This window comes from Macrobrachium nipponense, chromosome 14 (assembly GCF_015104395.2).
Source record: "Macrobrachium nipponense isolate FS-2020 chromosome 14, ASM1510439v2, whole genome shotgun sequence".
Classification (NCBI taxonomy): domain Eukaryota; kingdom Metazoa; phylum Arthropoda; class Malacostraca; order Decapoda; family Palaemonidae; genus Macrobrachium; species Macrobrachium nipponense.
Window position 1 is genome coordinate 22,040,414 of NC_087207.1, and position 10,000 is coordinate 22,050,413.

The 10,000-nt window shown below is 33.9% G+C and overlaps 1 protein-coding gene across 1 annotated transcript in view; it reads left to right on the forward strand.

Annotated features, from left to right (window-relative positions):
* LOC135226166 (uncharacterized) overlaps positions 1-10,000 on the forward strand; it is an 87,426-nt gene that overhangs the window by 57,530 nt on the left and 19,896 nt on the right. The gene's annotated exons all lie outside the window — the stretch shown is intronic.

Consider the following 10,000-nt stretch of genomic DNA (forward strand, 5'->3'; position numbering starts at 1 on the left):
TCTAACTTCGGACTCAGACTTCCCTCCTCGAGGTCCTTCAAGTTGGCGAGGTCATTCCCATTCCCACTCCAACTTAAGCTGCTTCCGCTAATCCCTAAGACCTAAATTCCCCCCCCCCCCCCCACCCCCCGCCCCGCCCCCCCTTACCTTTTAGATCGACCTCAAATAAAAAAAAACAAACAAAATATCTCGGATCCGTAATAGTGATTTGATAAGAGGAAAAATCTTCGGCTATATTTTGAAACGGTTTATAATTTTTTTTTTTTTTTTTTTTTTTTTTTTAAGCGATTTCTGATTTTTTAAAAAGAGACCTAAGCGATTTATATTGTTTTTTAAAGCGATTTATTTTTAAGCGATTTATATTGTTTTTAAAGCGATTTATTTTTAAGCGATTTATAATTTTTGAAGCCACTTGTTTTACGATCGACTTGTAATGTTTTCTTTTTTTTTCCTCTCTTTCTCGGAGTCTGGACCGATGGAAAGGTTAGGTTAAGTGGCTCTCTTTATCTGTAATTACTTAAAAGAGTTTATGCGCTTAAAATTAATTTTCCTTTTTCATTTATTTTTCATATTTATTCGATGGTATTTAATGATGTATGAGAGTAAAATCAAAACAGAGAAATACACGTTGCATACGAGCATATACACATACACCCCCCCCCCCCCCCCCCACGCAATGATAGGCACTATGTATAACTGTAGATGATTTTGAATTACCTATATGTAAAGGCAAACCACAAAAGATAATATACATATACATATATAATATAAATAATAAGGAATTCATATGTTTCATATATATATATATACTATATATATATATATATATATACATACACACACACACACACACACACACACACACACATATATATATATATATATATATATATATATATATATATATATATTATATATATGCATGCGAGAGAGAGAGAGAGAGAGAGAGAGAGAGAGGGAGAGAGAGAGAGAGAGTTGGAGCGGTTGGACAGCACGATAAACACCCTCTAGCAGTACCTACAGCGCGCAACGGGAGGTGCACCGACGGCACTACCTCCCGTAGGAGGAGAGGTAAAACTGGGTTGGTTGCTGGGGTGGGGGGGGAGAGGGAGAGGAGGGGAAATAAAAATGAATAAAACCCAAGAAAAACGCTAAATAGAAAAAAAAAAACCAAGTCATGATTTTTGATAAGTTGCGCAAATTAACCATCATTACTCATTCAGAAAGATCAAAGGCGCCGCCATGGTTGAAGTATTCATCAGTAATTCTCTAAATAAAACCTTCGCTCACGATTTTTATCGCTTTGGGGAATTTGTTTGGCCCACTCACTTTACTGGATCCTCTCTCTCTCTCTCTCTCTCTCTCTCTCTCTCTCTCTCTCTCTCTCTCTATGAGGCAAAATAGCCACATTTACATCGTCCAAGTTTTATAAATGAGGCCCCACTAAGTTTTATATGCATGTATGTGCGTATGTATGTACTATGTATGTTGCATACATATGCATGTACATAATATACACATAGCACAACATAGTATATATGTATATATATATCTATATATATATATATATATATATATATATATATATATATATATATATATATAATATATATATATGTATATATGTACTATATATATATATATATATATATATATATATATATATATATATATATATATATATATATATATTCTTTTGGCTGTATAATATACATAGTTTCCTTGCATTTCATTTAAAATCCACATTTAAAATATGGCATATACATTTTCAACTATGCATTTTTTGGCCGTATAATGACTAAAAACAAATCAATACAGGAAAAAATATAAGCCATTTTTTCCAGTTTTCTCTTGAGTTATCCCTTGAAAAAAAAATGACTATAAAACAAAGAGCTTCTCTTATCATAAAACTGCAAGCGACATACAAGAAAGATCGTCTACAACACGCGACAGGGAAATATGCTTCCAACCTCCACCATGACTTTTGCAATAGTCTTGCAATGATTTCCTCGTCCAAAAACTCACGACACGGATCGTTCTGCCTCGTACGGACTGTCAGTCATGAGGGATCGTTTCCATGAAGGCGTCAGCAATAAAAACTGTGAGTAAATGGATCCGTGGAGCCAGCCGAAAGGGCGTTTGATATTCCGAGTGAAAATATCATCGAGGATTTCGATCAGCTAGATGGCAACGGAGTTCGTTTTCACAGTAGGTAACGAATCTCTCTCTCTCTCTCTCTCTCTCTCTCTCTCTCTCTCTCTCTCTCTCTCTCTCTCTCACGAACACACACACACACACACACACACACACACACACACATATATATATATATATATATATATATATATATATATATATATATATATATATATATATATATATAAATATTTCTCTCTCTCTTCTCTTCTACAGTAAAAATATAAAATGGTCAGAAATAAAATGAAGAATTAAACAAAGATTGGGATATTTCGTAAGCGATGACATAAGGGTAAATACGGAGATATTATATAAAATATTAGAGAAAATAGTGGATAAATATATACCGAAGAAGAAAAGTAAACATCATTCATGCATACCAAAGAGACAGAAGGATCTTGTTCCAGAAAATCAGAAAGTGGAAAAAAGGTCTTGCAAAAGAAAAAATGCATGGAAAGTTATAGAACTAAAAGTAAGATAGAAAATGCAGAACAAAAGATTATACAATCAAAAGAAAATGAAAAACGGGACTTGGAAGAAAAAAACCCTATTAAATATCAAGCAAAAACCCCAAACTATTATACTCATATGCGAAGAAGATGAATAAAAGAAGAATAGAAATAGGCCCTCTGAGAATTGAAGGGGTAGATTAACGAATGAAAAAAAGGAAATTTGCAACATATTGGCAGAACGATATAAGAGAGATTTCACCCCTAGAATAGATAATGAAGATAATGATATAGAAGTAAGGGACGAAAATAGTGAAATATTTACTACATAGAAATTAATGAAGCTGATATTGTGCAGGCAATTAATGAAATTAAAAATGGAGCTGCTGCAGGGCCTGATAGGAGTCCCTGCTATTTTGTTAAAGAAAGTAGTTCATTCTATCGCAAAGCCACTTGCAATATTATTAAGACAAAGTGTAGATACAGGCAAGATTTATGATGAGCACAAATTAGCATATATCACCCCTACTTTCAAAAAGTGGATCAAGACTAGAGGCAAGTAATTATAGGACCTGTGAGTCTAACATCACATATTATGAAAGTGTATAAAAGGGTAATGAAGGAAAATATTATGAAACATTTAATAAAAAATAATTTTGTTTAATATAGGACAACACGGTTTCGTACCCGGAAAAGTACACAAACCCAACTGTTAGTCCACCGTGAGAACATATTCAAAAATATAAAAAGCGGAAATGAAACAGATGTGGTTTATCTAGACTTTGCAAAAGCTTTTGACAAAGTAGACCATATATTAGCAAAGAAAATAAGAAAACACAATATCGTAGATAAAGTAGGAAGATGGTTAAAAGAATTTTTACACAACAGAAAACAGATAGTTATTGCAAACAATGAGAAATCGGATGAAACCAAGTAATATCCGGTGTGCCACAAGGTACGGTGTTAGCTGCAATACTGTTGTTATTATGATTGAAGACATAGACAGTAATGTTAAGGATTCGGTAGTGAGTAGTTTCGCTGATGACACAAGAATAAGTAGAGAAAATTACTTGTGATGAAGATAGGAACGCTCTACAAAGAGACCTTAACAAAGTATATGATTGGGCAGAGGAAAATAGGATGGTATTTAACTCTGATAAATTTGAATCAATAAATTATGGTGACAGAGAAGGAAAGCTATATGCATATAGGGACCTAATAATGAGACAATCACAAATAAGGAAGCAGTTAAAGACCTTGGTGTGATGATGAATAGGAACATGTTATGCAATGACCAAATAGCAATTCTTTTGGCAAAATGTAAAGCAAAAATGGAAATGTTGTTACGGCACTTCAAAACAAGAAAAGCTGAACACATGATTATGCTTTATAAAACATATGTTCGTAGTCCACTTGAATATTGCAATATGATATGGTACCCACACTATCAAAGGATATTGCACAAATAGAGAGTGTACAAAGGTCCTTTACAGCTAGAATAGAAGAAGTTAAGGACCTTGACTACTGGGAAAAACTACAATCCTTAAAATTATATAGTCTAGAAAGGAGAAGAGAAAGCTACCTGATAATTCAGGCATGGAAACAGATAGAAGGAATAAAAGAAAATATCATGGAACTAAAAATATCAGAAAGAGCAGCAGAGGTAGATTAATAGTGCCCAAAACAATACCAGGAAAAATAGGAAAGCACACAGGACATTAATCCACTACGCACCAGCATCGATAATGCAGCGTCTATTCAATGCATTGCCAGCTCATCTGAGGAATATATCAGGAGTGAGCGTAGTATGTTTAAGAATAAGCTCGACAAATATCTAAACTGCATCCCAGACCATCCAAGATTGGAAGATGCAAAATATACCGGAAGATGTACTAGCAACTCTCTGGTAGACATTAGAGGTGCCTCACACTGAGGGACCTGGGGCAACCCGAACAAGATGTAAGGTCTGTAAGGTAAGTAAGGTCTCTCTCAAAAAAAAAAAAAAAAAAAAAAACAAAAAAAAAAAAAAAAAAAAAAAAAAAGATTTAGCAGACCTTAAAAACTCTCTCTCTCTCTCTCTCTCTCTCTCTCTCTCTCTCTCTCTCTCTCTCTCTTTAACAAATATATATGTAAATAAATTAAAATGAAAAAATCATGCGATTTAGTAGTCCTTAAAACTGTCTCTCTCTCTATCTATATATCTTTTTCTCTCTCTTCTTGGAACAACGGCAATGTTTCATAAAATCCAATTTGTTTTGGGATGTTTTCACTAAAACAGGATATTTCTCTCTCTCTCTCTCTCTCTCTCTCTCTCTCTCTCTCTCTCTCTCAACCCAAAGTGGGAAATTGCTCCCCCAACTTAAATGACCGAGAGCAAATTGGGATTCGAACTTTGGTCCTCTGGATAACATTTTCAGGTTCTCTTCAAAAGGTCCAGTCGAGTTTCAGGGAGAGAGAGAGAGAGAGAGAGAGAGAGAGAGATGAGAGAGAGAGAGAGAGAGAGAGAGAGAAGGAAGTCAGTCAAGATTCAGATGTGATCGACAAGATTTTCATTCAACCAACGCTTAAGAAGATTAAAGAGATTATCAGCGGGGTGACCTAAATTGGCTTACCTGATGGCGGATCCCTTGGCATAAATACCACCTTTTCTGTAGGGAGACAGCAGTCCCTGAAATATAGTACTTTTCTCTCTATATTTTGTGTTTTTAATGGGCTATTTTTTTAGGATATATAGATATATATATATATATATATATAATATATATCCATATTAATCATTAGCATTTTATGGCAATATGTAGCTCTCTCTCTCTCTCTCATCCTAAGGTATGTCAAAACTATGAAATATATGGTAAATGTGCATACTTAGATGGCTATGGGGATGATTGCAGAGATCTGCATCCAAAAATATGTAAAAACTAAAAGAAGGAAAGGATGTAAGTTCGACAAAAAATGCAAATATATGCACCCTGTAGCCATGAATCATAATCAAATAAATAACCAACCAAGTAATAAAATCCAAAAGAAGAAAGAAACAAATAAAGAGAGAAATCAAGAATATCAGTAAAAGAGAAAAGCAAACCACCAATGAGATATGCAAGAGGTGTCAGCAAAAAAAGAAAAATTTCAAAGCATCAGCTCCGAAATTCTACTCAAGAGATAATAACTGTATTTATTATGCAAGAGGATATTGCAGAACGGAGAAAATTGCAGATTCAGACACAAAATGAATAATTATTGATGAAGGAAGATCAAATATTATGGAAAAGTTGGATTTTTTAATGTCAGAATTTCTGGAAATGAAAAAAAGAAACAACATACCAGAACAGGGAAAGAGACATGGAAAAAATCCTTATTACTACCAATATTAAATGAAGGAGAAAACACGCAAACCATCATAGTGATGAATGCGCAGGGTTTAGTTACGAGTAACTCAAAAAGAAAAATAGAGTACTTAGAAGAACTACCCAAAATGAAAAGAAAATAGATATAATGAATATAAGTGAAACCTGGTATTCCCAAGAGACTGGGAATGATGATCAAATAAAAGGGTTCCAAACTTATAGATCAGATAGAAAAAAATAGGAATCAAGGGGAACCGCAATATATGGGAAAGACAAAAAACAAGGAAAAAATATATGAGAAATATAGTAACTCAGAATGTGAACTAATAGCGGTAGAATTTGAATCTGAAAAATTGATGAACATAGTAATATATAGAATTCCTAATACTAAAGAGTCTTTGAACTTAATAATTGAAAAATTGGATGATATATGTAGAAATCACAAGGACTGGACTATTCTCCTATCTGGTGACTTCAACTTTCCTTTCGTAGAAATGGAAAGAACGAATAGGAGACTGTGGTTGTACTTATACATATAAAAAAGAGAGTAATAGTAGTGCAGAAGATAAGAGGCAATTTGAAAAGCTATTAGATATGCTACTAGAATACAACATTCAACAATAAATCACCTGCCAACAAGAAAGGAAAAATATCTTTAGACCTAGTATTTGTGAACGAGATGAATTATGTTAAAGAAATAATAGTTTATAATGCGAGTATTTCAGATCATAATGTCATAGAATTAACAGTTCATTCCAAAGCAAGTGAAAATAGAGATAAGCAAGAAATGAAAAAGTGGAAGGATATGGAAAATACAACTTCTACAGTAAAAATATAAAAGGTCAGAAATTAATGAAGAATTAAACAAAGATTGGGATAACATTTTCGTAAGTGATGACATAAGGGTAAATACGGAGATATTATATAAAATATGGAGAAATGTGATAAATATATACCGAAGAAGAAAAGTAAACATCATTCATGCATACCAAGAGACAGAAGGATCTTGTCCAGAAAAATCAGAAAGTGGAAAAAAGGTCTTGCAAAAGAAAAAAATGCATGGAAAGTTATAGAACTAAAAAGTAAGATAGAAATGCAGAACAAAAGATTATACAATCAAAAGAAAATGAAAAACGGGACTTGGAAGAAAAAACCCTATTAAATATCAAGCAAAACCCCAAACTATTATACTCATATGCGAAGAAGATGAATAAAAGAAGAATAGAAATAGGCCCTCTGAGAATTGAAGGGAGATTAACGAATGAAAAAAATGAAATTTGCAACATACTGGCAGAACGATATAAGAGAGAATTCACCCCTAGAATAGATAATGAAGATAATGATATAGAAGTAAGGGACGAAAATAGTGAATATTTAGCTCACATAAAAATTAATGAAGCTGATATTGTGCAGGCAATTAATGAAATTAAAAAATGGAGCTGCTGCAGGGCCGGATGGAGTCCCTGCTATTTTGTTAAAGAAAGAAGTTCATTCTATCGCAAAGCCACTTGCAATATTATTAAGACAAAGTGTAGATACAGGCAAGATTTATGATGAGCACAAATTAGCATTTATCACCCCTACTTTCAAAAGTGGATCAAGACTAGAGGCAAGTAATTATAGGCCTGTGAGTCTAACATCACATATTATGAAAGTGTATGAAAGGGTAATGAAAAAAAAATATTATGAAACATTTAATAAAAAATAATTTATTTAATATAGGACAACACGCGGTTTCGTACCCGGAAAAAGTACACAAACCCAACTGTTAGTCCACCGTGAGAAACATATTCAAAAATATGAAAAGCGGAAATGAAAACAGACTGTGGTTTATCTGGACTTTGCAAAAGCTTTTGACAAGTAGACCATAATATATTAGCAAAGAAAATTAGAAAACTCAATATCGTAGATAAAGTAGGAAGATGGTTAAAAGAATTTTTACACAACAGAAAACAGATAGTTATTGCAAACGAATGAGACAAATCGATGAAACCAAGGTAATATCCGGTGTGCCACACACAGTACGGGCTAGCTGCAATATTGTTTGTTTATGATGATTGAAGACATGACAGTAATGTTAAGGATTCGGTAGTGAGTAGTTTCGCTGATGACACAAGAATAAGTAGAGAAATTGACTTGTGATGAAGATAGGAACGCTCTACAAAGAGACCTTAACAAAGTATATGATTGGGCAGAGGTAAATAGGATGGTATTTAACTCTGATAAATTTGAATCAATAAATTATGGTGACAGAGAAGGAAAGCTATATGCATATAGGGGACCTAATAATGAGACAATCACAAATAAGGAAGCAGTTAAAGACCTTGGTGTGATGATGAATAGGAACATGTTATGCAATGATCAAATAGCAATTCTTTTGGCAAAATGTAAAGCAAAAATGGGAATGTTGTTACGGCACTTCAAAACAAGAAAAGCTGAACACATGATTATGCTTTATAAAACATATGTTCGTAGTCCACTTGAATATTGCAATATGATATGGTACCCACACTATCAAAAGGATATTGCACAAATAGAGAGTACAAAGGTCCTTTACAGCTAGAATAGAAGAAGTTAAGGACCTAGACTACTGGGAAAGACTACAATCCTTAAATTAAAATTAATAGTCTAGAGAAAGGAGGAAGAGGAACGACATACATTGATAATTCCAGGCATGGTAAAACAGGATAGAATGGAATAACAGAAAATATCATGGACTAAAAATATCAGAAAGAGCAAGCAGAGGTAGATTAATAGTGCCCAAAACTATACCAGGAAAAATAAGGAAAGCACACAGAACATTAATCCACTACGCACCAGCATCGATAATGCAGCGTCTATTCAATGCGTTGCCAGCTCATCTGAGGAATATATCAGGAGTGAGCGTAGATGTGTTTAAGAATAAGCTCGACAAATATCTAAACTGCATCCCAGACCATCCAAGATTGGAAGATGCAATATACCGGAAGATGTACTAGCAACTCTCTGGTAGACATTAGAGGCGCCTCACACTGAGGGACTGGGGCAACGAACGAACTGTAAGGACTGTAAGGACTGTAAGGACTCTCTCTCTCTCTCTCTCTCTTGTGTCGTACTAGCAAAAAAAAAAAAAGATATATTTAATACAGAAGCTATCAATTCCCAACGACGCCAAGATACAATAATTATTTCCTTTAAAAAATCGATTAAATTTCATATTGAAAAAAGTAATTCTTCCTGTCTCAATTAATCTAATTGTCAGTCCATAATACATATATTCGATTAAGTCTGTCTTCTTCTGTCCCATGAGATGCATTTAATTGTCTGTCTGTCTCTTTTTTTCTTTCTCTCTCCACATTCCTTTTGTCACAGACTGTTTGTCTAGCGAGGGGAGAACTGTCGTCATAATAAACGATATTAGCTGTGTCTGAGCTTTGTTTATTCAGCTTAAGTGGATCATTGTCTGGCAGCTGACTTCTGTTGGTTGGGTCAAAGTGAAAAACAAACAAACAACCAAACAAAAACACAGCCTCGGTGATGTTATTCCAGCAGTGGATGGACAGAAAAGAGCCATTGCCACGCAGAGAGAGAGAGAGAGAGAGAGAGAGAGAGAGAGAGAGAGAGAATAATAATCCTATCTGTACGAGAGGAGAGAGAGAGAGAGAGAAGAGAGAGAGAAAGAGAAGAGAGAAGTTTTTAAATTATGAGCACACGTAAGTTCTTTATAACACCTATGGAATTACCACACAAAAATAATTCCTTTCTAAATTTACTGAACACTCAGAATTGTACACAAAATGTACACTCAGCAGCCTACCAGATGTGATAGTGTTTGTAACAATAAACTTAAATAAACATACATCCAGAGCTCACCACACGAGAAATTGATTAACTATTGATATAAAATGTAAAATCGATCAAATATATTTCAAAACGCTCAACAAAATCAAGGTAGTCCAACGATTACGAAAAATAAATAAATAAAACAAAATTCATCGATAAAATGTTTTTATGCTGATATTTATAAACGAA